Here is a 13,702-nt window from a genome sequence, read left to right as displayed (position 1 = left end):
TCACTCTTACAGTAAAGAAGTTCTTCCTGATGTTAACGTGGAACTTCCTATGCTCTAGTTTACACCCATTGCCCCTTGTCCTATCACTGGATATCACTGAAAAAAGCCTAGCTCCATCATCCTGACACCTACCCTTTACATATTATATTTTATACATTTAGAATTATTATAATTGTGACAGACCAGTCTGAAACATAATTTCTTGCTGAACAGTATTGTTGCTTGGGAAAAGTACAAGTGCATATTCCTGTGCTTTTTTCTTCAAAATGAAATTTAAAAAAATTTTTTTTCCATCTACACATTCACAAACACCTGGATTAACTCGTTTCTCCAGATAAAAGTACAATGTATTCTGACTAGATGATAAAATAACACCTCTGGGCCTGAACTTCATTCTCCACTGAGACGTTATGCCTGATCTTAGAAGGTGAAGTTCCAAGGAAGTTCTCCTTTTATTTGGTTATGTACCAGATCAAGATCAAAACCTGATGTGCATCTAGTACGTCAATCTACTGAACTGCTCCAAATCATCTCACTCCAATTTAAGAACAAGATGATGTGCCTAGATATGACAAAATTTCAGAATGACACAGAAAATGAGTCTGAAAAAGCACTCCAAAAGGTGCTGAGCATCCAAAGTTGACACTGAATGCTCAAAGACTTGTCACTGGTTACCGGTTCTAAAAGTGCAAAATTACACTCCTTTATGTTAACTCTGCAGAAGTGGAAAAAAAAAAAAAAAAAAAAAAAACCCAACCAAAAAAGAATTATGTAACTTTGGTTTTGTGGTTCATTCACCAGAATGAATGGCCTGTAGTAATTTTGAGATAACACTCTGATTATACTTACGTTACCTCCTTCATTTACCACGAGGACAGTGCTGTTCTACAATACTAATTTTTAAATTAAAACCGAGCAAAAAGGAAGGAAAAACACTGCATGTACTTCTTCAGTTCTTTTATCTCACACTCAGTGAAGCTCTTTTACTGCTTAAGGTGCTAAATACTCATTCTAGTTTGGCACTACTCCTTAAGGATATTTCTAGTAGTTTTGTGGACCAAAGTGTTTTTCTTTTGCAGACAAAGACATGGTTTTGCTATGTTTTTGAAAGATGTTTTGAAATGCAAATATCTATTTTTCGTGGCTCTCATACAGGTAACTTCAAATGCACAAAAAAGGACTCTCCTGATCTTCACACAATTCTATTAGCTGTTGTCTCTTGCCCTCCACCAGAAGTTAGTTCCTACAGGATAGTAACAGGCTCAATGTCACACAAATTACCATTTCATGCTTCTATTAAAAATACTGTTTTCTCACCAAGAATAGTTTAATATGACGCAGAAAGGAAGTTAGAAACTTTTCAAACTTTCTTAAACTAATCTGTATTCTCAGTAACATTTACGTAGTAAGCCATGATACGGTCTTTTCCATTAATCTTTACTGGTTATTTGTTGATTCTGCAATAGCCAAGTGGCAACAGTTTATATCCTGTATTAACTTTCATTATTCTGCCTAAAATGGTCATGACAGTCTTTTGCTTAGATGTTGAAAAGTCCACTACAATAATTAACATATCGTAGCATTTGTCACTGCTATCAAGACAGTGTTGTAAAAGCTGATGTATTTGCATCTTTCCTTCTTTTTCCTGAAAAGGTGACTTCCCCCCTCAAATAGCTCAATACCTATTTCCCCTTAGTAATGAAATGAATAAGAAGACAGGTGAGTAGCAGAAATAAAACATCCTATAGATGAAGAATACCCTGACAGAACACTTTATTTAAAAACCACAAGCAGATTTCAAAGCAATGGATTTAAAAATAGACCCAAAGAGGATGAATGAGCTACATATTTCAACTGCAGCAATTTATATTTGTTTTAAATATTTTTACATAGTTGTCAGTTCAGAATGATTTTTCTCTATATCTGTGATAATGGAAATTGTAATGAAATACTTTATCTACCTTAGTAAGGAAGCTCACCTTGTCTGACTGGTTTTGATAAATAGCAGAAGCTATTTACTGGAAAAAATTGAAATAACTAATAGATAAATTTACTTATAGCTAGAACCTTGTATAAATCTTGGAACTAGAAGCTCTTATTGATCTAGTTATCAAAACATCACGTCATAGAAAAAGTTTTTCCAGTTTTCTTTTGCTCTGAACAGTCATTTTTCTATACGTCATAAGATTATTTTTGGTATGTTAACATAGTCATCCCAAAACCACAAATTTCAACGATATTTTCTAAGTCAGGTAGAGTCAACAGCTGAAAAAACCCTGCTGTTTTAGATGAATCTAAACTTCCTAATTGCTTTCTTCCTAATATTGGTCTATAAGAGACACCCTTTGACATGTAGGATAAAACTCTTTCAGATACACCTACTGCAGTCAATCAAGAACTCTTGCACATTGCTGACACAGTATTCCTTAATAAGAGAGTAGTCTTGTTTAGAGAAAGGATATCTCACATTCCTGTGTGTACTGCACACACATTAAAATGCCTGCAGTTTAGTTTTCTTCAGTAGTTCCTATTTTTGTGATAAATACATTATTTCTGCTAAGCATATTTTATGTACTGTTTAATTATTACAAAACCTATGACAATAAGACTGTAACCAAGCCTATCATAGTAGTAAAAAATATGTCTGTTGATGAATAGAAGAAAGCATGGAATGAAGAAGATAAAAATGAGACCAGCCAGCATGCTTGAAGACTACTCACTTTTTCATTTTCTTTTGACTGAGGTCCACTTCCCAATATCAAGGTCCACTCCGTACTGGATCTGCATGCAGAGAGAACTGATAGTGTGCTAAAATGAGAGAGGTCAGCAACTGGGGATGCTTACTGTAGATTAAATTCTTGCATTCACGCTGCCATTCTCCACAGCAGCTTAAAACACGGAGGGCTTATTTTCCAAACAGATATGACTAAACAAGTAAAATACAAATTATTTACCCCATTTCCAAAAATATTTGATATTAACTTCTGTATACTTCATATACCTTTTGGAAGAACAATCAGAAAAACCCACCAACAGGATGAAAATAAAAGTGGATAAATTTATCTGCAGACATTAAATTAATAAATAACATAAACACTGAAGATATAGTAAAAATGGCTTTAATAAAAAAATATATCCACAGCTCTTCTTTTAAGTAGCTTTCCAAATTTTTAATATAGCTACATAAATGAAACTTAAATGTCAGTGCTATATATAATATATGGCACATGACTAGATATGTATCTTTGACATGATAATATTAATGCCTTTGTTTTCAACTTCATTCATCTCATTAATGAAAAATTCTGATGCTGCAATTTATAATCTGTCAAAATGATTCGTGGATTAAACTAGATTTGTGGAAGCTGCCTGTCTCTTGCCTGTTTAGAATAAAAAAGATATTCTCATAAAAAACCTTGTGGCTACTTTACAATAAGTCATAGCTGGTTGTCTTCTACACAGAAGACACTATATGTGCTTTGCAGTACATTCAGAATTTTATTACATGTCACTAGCTGGGACTAGCAAAGACATACTTAGCTCTGAATTATTTACTGGTGGGTTTTGCTTGTGGTTTTTTACTGGTTTTGTTTTGTTGTGAATCTTTGGTTGGCTGTTTTGGTGTTTTTTGTTGTGGGTTTTGGTCGGGTTTTTTTTCTAGGTTTTGCTTGTTTGTTTGTTTGTTTTTTAACAGCTGGAATGCACTTACCTCTTCAAGATTTAAAGTCCATGACCTAAAGAGACACTCCCAGAATTTATATGAAGAAGAGCTACTTATTGCCTACATGATACAACTGTATTTGTGGAATAAGTTTCACAAGCGGAACATTCGGGCTTCATAATTTGTGAATACTTCTATGTATTAAGAACAGTAATGACCATGAGAAAAATGGAAAGAATAAGAAAAGGTGGATTCTCTATCCCCAATAAGAATCTTTATTAACTCCCATATATGTTTCATGTGTCATTGAATTTATCCACTTAGAAAACTAAAGTCATAAAATACTACAGAAGAGGCTATACTCACTGTACGTTTCATTTGGGCAGAAAAAAATTGCAACGAATGCTCACCAGAACATACATTCTTCTAAAGCTTCTTTACCACTCTGGCAAGGTAAATATGTTCACAATGTTAATATCAGAAAACCAGTAAGGTGTTTGTAGCTTTATATAAAACAATGTGAAAAGGAGGTACTTTAGACAGAGCAAAGCACAAGTTATGAATCTGCATGGCTATGATTCAGTTCAGTAAATATCATATAGTACTCTGGACATGAGAATATTTACCATAAGATTTCCCTAAGGGAAGCTAAAATGCGTATACCTAATGTTTCCTACTGAAAGACACAGTAATATGTGCATGACTGTGGAGTGTCTAGTAAAAACAGATTTTGGCTGTGAAACAGAGAATACTTTTTTCTACTAGAAGAATGGTCCCCCACAGAAGAAAGAAATGAGCCGGTGAAAATATAACCATGATTTTCAAATATAAACCCTAAAATTTCAAATATAAAACCATTTAGCTTGGTATAATACAATAAAAACTTGCCAACAACAAAAGTATTTTTATTACTCTTGATTGGAATCTAACCAAAATGTCTCCTGTGCAAGTTCTTCAATATTTAAAGAAGTTGAAGCACACCCTTCTGACCCAAAATTTTAGCCAAAAATGCCATCTGTTCTAGTGAATATGAAAGTATATGTATAAACATCTTCAGTTTCTGAAAATTACTTTGAGCTTTCCAGTGAGTGATTATGAAGTTTAAAGTACAAAGCTCAGAGATGTAGCAACACAACTTTCTTCATGATGAATTCATTATTGACAAGCTTGAAATCTCCCTGATCAGTGATATGCAATCCTAATTTAAAATCATTTTAGACAGAATACGTCTAAAATTGATCTGTCTGAACTACAGTGGGTACTGACATATTTTGGTTATTGAATCCGATTTAAAAAAAAAAAAAAAAAAAGGCTTAAAAAAGCTTTTATATTTAAATTGGATTTGATTCAACTTAATGATCATGGGAATTTTGAGGCAGCAATGACAACACAGTGTTAATATAAGGCCTCAATACAACATACGCTTATCTGCATATCCATACAGTAAATGTAGCTTCTATAATGTATATTAATATAGGAATTTGAAATGTATTTAAAATCCTGCACATCTTCCTGTCTACCCAGGTTTAATGTTAGGACAATGGAATGTCTTTTAGGTTACTGTACTATGACTCACATCCTTTTATATTACCCATGAACAACTGCGGGAGAGGTTTTGTGAGATACCTGGTTAAATGCCTGTATATTTCTACTTTCTCTTTTCAAGTATTATCTTCATACAGATCATAATACCTATTTTCCTACCTATTTCTCTGACAAATATGTCCTTCCTCTAGAACCACAAAGGACTCAGTTCTATTTTATTCTTGAATGACAAGTCATCAATGTTACTTGCATGGTCCTGATTTAATAAGTGGGATCACATCAAGTACAGTATATCCCCCAGGCAGCAACATAGATGTGTCAAGATGACAAAAACCTTATAAAGTTGATACAAATTTAATATCAATGACTAGTATTCCAGATTTTCTCACAGGTATCAGTAAAATTACTCTTTTTTTTTTTTTTTTTTTAACATGTTCTTCAGTAAGCACAGAGAGAAGCACACTTAAATTATAGCAAAGTGCATTCCAATTTATTTTAGAAAACATTTTAAATAAATTGATATCCATATCCTGTAAAACATGCTGTTGACAGCCTTCTTTGCTTTGTTCCGTAACTGAGGCAGAAAATTGTGCAGGATATGGATAAAAAAATGAAGACTAATTGTTATTGAAAATAAATAATAAGCCTGTTATATCTTTAATAGTTTTAATATTGCCTATTCAACCTGCCCCAAAATAAAAATAAAATAAAAATAAAATAAAAACCTAAACAACAAAACCTTAATACAGTAAATAAAAGGAGTATTACAGATGAACACTCATAAAATTAAACATTAGAATTGAATTTCCAAGACCTTAGTGTTCACAGGAAATACAGAAGTGCACACAGAAATACAGAAGTGCTCACAAGAAAGACATGAAGTTGATTACTTTCCACTTTTTTTTGAAGTTCCTGTCATGAATTTTATGGATTGCTGCTAAAAGAGAAATTGGATAGCTTGAAAACACTATAGAAAATGAGGTGTCCAAACAACAGATTAAGAAGATTGTTATTAAAATCAAGAAACAGTATGGTATGTAGCACCTTCTTCAGTTCCATATCAATTCATAGATTAAATAAATAACATAATAAAGGTACTCACATTTACTTTTTGTCTACATCTTTCTTCTTTTTCTTGAATTATGTCCTAAAGTAAAGAATTTTACTAATTTTTTCTCTCTTCACTTTATTTCTAGAATCCAGACAATCAAATAACATCATTCCCAGCATATGTTGTGTTCTTCATGAAACTCTTGCCTGGTAAACGAGATGGTTTATCAGTTATTTCATGATTAATAAGTCTTAGGTGACTGACTACTTCTCGTATCTGAAAACACATAACTGTAGAATGGTGCAATTTTTATCCAAAATTTCTGACCTCCTCAAAACCGGACTTTATGCTCATGATGAAGCCCTGACAGCATGAATCAAGGACCTATACTCCCTTAGATTTCATCAGAACCAGGATTCTATTTAATTTAAATCTTTCTTTTGATGCTCTTTAATTACTATTTAAACATTTTCTTGTCAAGTTTCTTTTGCTTCTCTGATCTATAGGATTGACAGAATATACAGAAACTCTAATGCTGTCAATTTGATGTATCAATGAACTTTTTAACATCAGTTACCCGTATGCAAATACTTAATTCAGACTAGAACCTTTAAAGGAGATTTTTTTTCTTAATTGCCTACGATTGCAGATGTTGCTGAAATCCATTAATATACATATTAACACAGTTTGCTAAATTTTATTATTGTTACATTAACAATTTTTTCTTTCCAGAAAAAAATGAAAAATATTCAGTTTCTACAACGGGAACAACACTATCAATTTTCTCATAGAAAAACAATGGATACTTCCCAGAGGATGAACTGAGTCTTAAAAAAAAACTTAACAGGAAAGAAATTCACGTATAGCACATTGCTTTAAAATAATAGCACTCATCTAAACTGTAAAAGAAGTAGAAGGCAAGTTTCTTCTGTGCCCGTTTCACACTAGCTCCCAGAACATTCTCATTTCTGAGTGCTGTTTGTCTTTCCCACATCAGTGTCTCCCACTGTAGGTGAAACTTTCAGCTGTTAGCTGCTCATTAGCCAGATTTTATTGTATGGGTTGCAGAAACTCATCAATGTTTATATGTCATTGCAAATAGGTTTTGATTGGAGAGTTACCATATACCTCCCGAATGGCAGTAAATTGTTCAGATTTTCATAGGTAACATAGACTGCAGACAGCTTGCAATCCTGAAAATACATCTTCATGCATATACAAAATATTATGTGTATGTTATCTAAATTAGCCTCAGTAACTAAAGTGATTGAAGTTATTAACTTTAATTAACATGAAAAATTAACTAAATATGGGTTATGTTAGCCTAATTATAGTACTATTTGCCAAGGTTCATAATTATAGTAAAACTGCATAAAGCCATGGTTTGTCCTCTGCAAAACTTAATCTAGACTCCAACAAATTCATTAAGGTCCTCCATTAACTCTAAAAGACATTAAACAGCAAAGAATACTATCATCACATAACTCAGTAGTGACATAGGTTCTGACACAGAAGATCAGACTGAATAAGCATTGAGAACTAAATCAAGCACCTCCTCATTAACCACACATTTAAATCACTGGGGAAAAAAAGCACCTTATACTAAACTAAATACTAAACACTAAACAATTATTATAATAGTAATCTGAAAAAAATGGTAGGAATAAAAATGCAGCAGAAAATATTTAAGTTTTAAAAATAAGATTCTGAATTCTACCTATCCCAAACCCCAGGTAATCTAAACTCATCTCTAGCAACATTTCAAATAATTGTCAACGTTGTCCCTTCACAGTCTTTGTCATTTGCCTGCTTGTTTTTAAACCTTCAGCCTCTCAATTTCTTTTCAGTGTGTGTTCTTATTATGAAATACGTAAACAGTCTCTCTTCAATTACATCAATACATTTAGAAAAACTGGTGAAAGAAAATGCTTTTAGTTTTAGTGTCTAAAGAGATAACAAAAGATGGCATTACAACATGAGTGACAATTTCAAGAGATGTTTCCAAGTAAATAGAAGCACAGCATTGAACTGAATACTTGGATCTCTTAAACTGACCACTTTGGATGGTGTATAAAACTCAATATTTGAATGCTACATTGCTCTGCTGCAACAATAAAATGCCAAGAATTGCACCTGCAATAATAATGGGCACAATCCAGAAAAGGTTTAAATGCAAGATTCTATTTTAAAGGATGAAAAGCATTTTGCCTGGCATGTTCAAGCATATGGCTAGGATTTTGGAATCTACTTATATTTGTTTCTTGTTAACTATATTCTGCAGGTGGTTCATCTGCCTCTCAACCAATCTGCATCCTGTGCCTTTAAGTTGGCAAAACAAATAAGTGGCTCATGTTCAAACCTGCAAGGTTAGTCACTCAAGTTCACTCAGCTCCTGTTAGCACTTCCTAGCCAAATCCCTGGAATTCAGTTGTCCTCTAGGGCCTTCCAAGTTTTTTATTGAAAACGTTAGTGGGACTGTAGCATACATGTTTTCTCCATTTCCGTAAACAACGCACCATCAGGGGGCAGCACAAGGAATACTACAAAAAGGACAGTCAATCTTGCATACCATGCAAGAAACCCATGCTGATGTAAGTGTTCATCTCATAAATAAACAGATAATATCAAATGTTTACATTAAGCCTGTGTGCTTATCAGCTTTTCAGACAACAGTAGCCTACTTCAATCTGAAGAAACTTATTCCACTCTAGTTCTACTGACTTACTTCAGACTGTGAAGCTCAATATAATAATACCGTCCTGCCACCTAGGTTTCCCAAGATGTATAACAGTTATTTCCAGAAGGCAACTTAAAGATAATGAAGTGAGACTATAAGAAGTACTTTCAGTAGAGTTTCCATACTCTAAACTTAAATGCAAGAATTTAAAGAATTTGGCCCATAAGGCCAGTATTCTTATTGCGATATTATCAGAAGTGCATGATATTTCAAACTTCAAATTCAAATTTCAAACAGTAATAAAATCAAGAATGAAAATGAAAATATTTTCATTTAGACCAGATGTTTTCCTAAATAATTGTTAGCACACCGATAGGAATATTTAATTACTGCATCACAGTAGGTGAAATGAAAGAAGACAATTTTAAATAATAACAAGAAGAAAGCAATGCAAGATACAAGAAGGGAGATGATGATTAAAGAAGCATGTGAAAGACAATTTAACTACTGATAGTATTTGCTGTACTGATAGTACAGCAGTGTTACTGCCGTGTGGAGCAGTAACTGCTCGATAAAGCAATGTATTGAGCTATTTCATCAAGAAATTCTAATTCATTCAAGAAAAGACGTCAAAAATGAACATCACATGCTTTGCAAGTAAAAAGATACATACAAGAACAATAAAAAACAGTCTGGTTAGGTTGTCATATTTCGTAAGAGGATAAAAAAAAAGGAGAATGGCAGCTGATGAGATTTATGTGGCTTGCATGAGTTGAGAATATGAAGACTGAAAAACAATCATTTGCATACATTGATTGACTGACAAGGAAAAGAGATTTTAATAGTAACTATAGTAAAGACATACTCAGTTTCTAGCAGATGAATTCATGAAATCTGTTAACTTTATAGAACCAAACTCCTCAAGCTGTATGACTGTCCTGGGTTCAGCAGTAGCAGTCATTTTTCTCCTTCTTAGTAGCTAGTGCAGTGCTGTGTTTTGATTTTTTGGCCTGGGAATAGTGCTGATAACGCCGATGTTTTTAGTTGCTGCTCAAATGTTTGGTCTGGCCAAGGACTTTCTGAGTCTCATGCTCTGCCAGGGAGGAGGGAAGGCCGGGAGGAAGCAGAGACAGGACACCTTGCCCAAACTGACCAAAGAGGTATTCCATACCACAGCACATCATGCCCAGGAGGTAACGGAGAGTTACCCGGAAGGGCTAGGGACTGCAGGGTTGGACAAGGTATCGGTTGGTGCTCGGCTGGGGGGAGTGGGGCAAGTTATTGGTCGGCTGGTGTTGAGGTGTTGTATTCTTTCCTCTTGTTATTTCTTTTATCATTATTATTATTGGTGGTAGCAGTAGTGGTTTGTGTTATACCTTAGTTACTAAACTGTTCCTATCTCAACCCATGGGAGTTGCATTCTTTTTGACTCTCTCCGTCCCTCCAGGTGTAGGGGGAGGGCAAGAAGGGGGGGAGTGAGAGAGTGACTGTGTGATTTATGGATGACTTTTGTTCAAACCAGGACAGTGACTCTTAAGTTTGTTCACATATCTGAACTTATTTTTCAGGGTCTGATTCTAAAATTCCATTTCTGAGTTGGACACCTCTATACCTTGCAAAAAAACTGACCATTTTTAATCTGTTTCTCTTTTTCCAAAGCACTGTGAGTTTTGCAAGTTAATTTCTGGTAGCGAATGGAATTCCAATTACATCCAGTTAAACAGGTCAAGACTTATCTGCTCTGATAAGCCTACCAGATGGCTCTCAGCACTTGGCTTGGAATGGTTTACAGCCCATGCTGCTTGTAGACCAGCAGGATCTGGGAGAAATAGAAGAAAAAACAATACCATGCAGGATGAGGGGACCTAGAGGTATTGCAGCAGTCATGGAAGGAGAAAAGACACAGAACTGTAGCAAAACAGAACTAATTATTTCTTGGGCTAATTTTCTTTTCAGCCATTGAAGTTCCTAATCTGCTATCCTGATCTTGTCAATAAGTTAGGCAGGAGGAGGATTTTTTAGAAAAGAAAAGCTAAATAAAGGCAAACACTATGCAAACGTATAGAAAAGTAAAGGATCCACTTAATTTTAAAAGTATTCATCAGTGTTGCCAAATCCTAAATAAACTCACATTACCTGCATTCCTGATCCATAAATTTAGTTTGCCTATGCCTTGACAAAAGAGTAGGCAGAAGGCAAAAACCACTCATTCTAAACATCTTCCTTGTCATGATTAAAAACCCCTTAGCTATCACTGGGGCAGAGAAATACTTTTAACATGGATGCAGCGGTTTGATATTCAATAAAAACTGAGCAAACTTTCACAAGCTGAATTTCCTATCCCATAGCATTTATGAAAAAAACTACACTCTCTTCAGTTTAGCTAATCCCCATTTCTATTAATGTAACAGAAATGAGCATCAGTGTTTTCAAAATGTACTGTGCACCTAATTCACCCTTAAAAAAAACCCAAACCCAACCCCCCTAGTAACAGTAATAATAGTAATTATAGTAGACCACAATGGCAGTGGATGTTAATACTAACATCTTTCAAACACAGACATACCGGAAGAAGGAAAACAAGCAAACAAAAAAGGTCAGATCAGTGGGTTTTCATTACAACTGGAGACTCGAGCAATGGAAGAACTACCAATGATTCCCTTCATATTTTAAGTCATAAAATCATTGTTGCCCAGGAGAAAGTATAAGAGAGCTTTTTGTCTCCCTTCAGTCTATTTTCCTTTCTCCTTGAATATACCACAACACAAGAAGGTCCATAAGGTTCTGTTGTTGAGACAATCTCAGCTATACTTCCTTTCATCTACAAATACAACAGTTAATCTACTGTAATCAATACAATTGCTTACAGCAATGTTAAACTGATGTGAACTGATTAAAACAAATTCCGTGCCTTGTACTAAGGGAAAGTGCAGACACACAGTAATTTTCAAAAATACTTTAGACTGTATTTGCAAACATAAAACCTATGCAGTATTAGCATAGGTTATACATATATATATATACATATAAACCTAGAGCCATTTAAACATTAAGAAACTTCTATATCTAATATTCTTATTATTACAGTGCTTGAACTAGTGGGACAGCTGCTGTATAACAAAGCTGTCACAAAGCTTTCTCTTTCAGCAAGCATTTCTCCCCTTTTGGTAGGTAACTAAAAAAATTATGTGACCCAAAGAGACTAACTAATGTTTGCTCTGTAGTTTTTGAGTTTCTGCACAGTCTAACCTCATACTTCTGAGGTCCAAAATATCATAAGACTCCAAATAAGAAGTATTTTAGGCCAGTACTTTTAATTGGCTGGAACTCAGAAACTGATTACAGATTTACATGAGATTAAGCTTTAATGAAAGACTGTTTACAGCAAAAATAGTGGAAGACGTTTTTCACATGAAACAAGGAAAATGAGTTGCTACTTAGACTGTAAAAGAAAGTAGAAACTTCCAGTTCTATACAGAAGTCAGTGCCAACAATAATAATTAACATAATTGAGCCAAACTATTCCTGCAAATATACTTTCAATAATTTAAACTAATTAATTAATTATAAATAATTTATAAAAAGAGAAATGTGGCATTCTACTTACACAAACCCTGTGATATATAGGATTCCTCTGTTTCCCATCTTAGTTTCCAGGATCAAGCCAAGCATTAATTTAGTTTACTTACTTAGTCTAAAAGCACCACCAACTTTGAATTCTGTCACACTTGAAGTCTATCTTGGAATTCATACACATGTATGTACGACACGTAGTTGTCTATTTGAAACCAACAAGGACAATTTTCATGGCAATATCTAGATTTTTCCTCAATATATAGAAATGTAGGACATTTCTTGGAATTTGTTTCCTCTTTGATCTGACAGAATCTCAAACTTTCTGAACTTCCTGTGACACAAATATCTGTCTATCAGCAGTTCTCACATGCAAGTGCTTTACAAACCATGAATGCTATGGAGAGTGCAGGGACTGCTCAAAACTCACTCGACCACCATTTGTTAGTATTCACTTGAGCTACTTCTGAATTGGTAGCTTGCCTAGAAATAATTGATGGGTACATATGTTAGATGTGGGGAGTGTAAAAATTACCAGTTCCATGTCTGGCTTATTTTAAAAGCTTACCAAGGAATTAGTCATTTATTTAAAAATATAGAAGTCTCTTAAGCACTAAGAAAAACTTTGCAGTAAACTTTAGGCCAAGAGGAATTTATAGCAAAGAAATAAGGAAGCAATTTGGGGTGGAAGAAGGAAGCCTCTCAAAATTAATGTGTTGTTTGTTTTTTTTGTACTGAATTAATGATAAAAGAGGAGCACCCACATGTATGGATATTCTAAGAAAAGGATATAAGTTAAGATCAAGATCAAAATTAAGTGTGTGGCTGATGATAATTATTGAATATTCATTCAAAGCCTTAATAAACTATTTGGGAAGTTTTTGTTTGTAAGTGACAAATGTGTGGATGTTTTTAGTTTTATTAAATATATGGCAATCCTGTAAGATGAAAAGAACAAGCAGGAAAACCTTTAATGCAATTAAAAGATTACTAGAATTAAATTTAAGTTGAAAACCTATAGCTAGGGAAATTAATTGAAATGACAGTAGAGTACTATTTAGGTCTTTCAGATATGATAAACTCAAATATTCTTTTTAACCTTCCAAATCAAACGAAAGTGCTATCACTTGGTATTTTAAATGAATTAAGAGAGAAAATTTTTCTGCTGAAAAAGATTTATGAATTTTCACGATAC

At 33.9% G+C, this 13,702-nt stretch overlaps 1 long non-coding RNA gene across 1 annotated transcript in view; it reads right to left on the bottom strand.

The window, feature by feature from the left end:
- Window positions 1-6,381: 6,381 nt before the first annotated feature.
- The window catches only part of LOC136021840 (uncharacterized), a 42,895-nt gene continuing 35,574 nt past the window's right edge, over window positions 6,382-13,702 (bottom strand). Inside the window, exon 3 of the long non-coding RNA XR_010615920.1 lies at window positions 6,382-6,463. This is a non-coding gene — a long non-coding RNA (uncharacterized LOC136021840). The remainder of the gene's footprint in view (window positions 6,464-13,702) is intronic.

The sequence above is a fragment of the Lathamus discolor genome, chromosome 1 (assembly GCF_037157495.1).
Source record: "Lathamus discolor isolate bLatDis1 chromosome 1, bLatDis1.hap1, whole genome shotgun sequence".
Lineage (NCBI taxonomy): Eukaryota > Metazoa > Chordata > Aves > Psittaciformes > Psittacidae > Lathamus > Lathamus discolor.
This window is presented reverse-complemented; position numbering and strand designations above follow the sequence as displayed.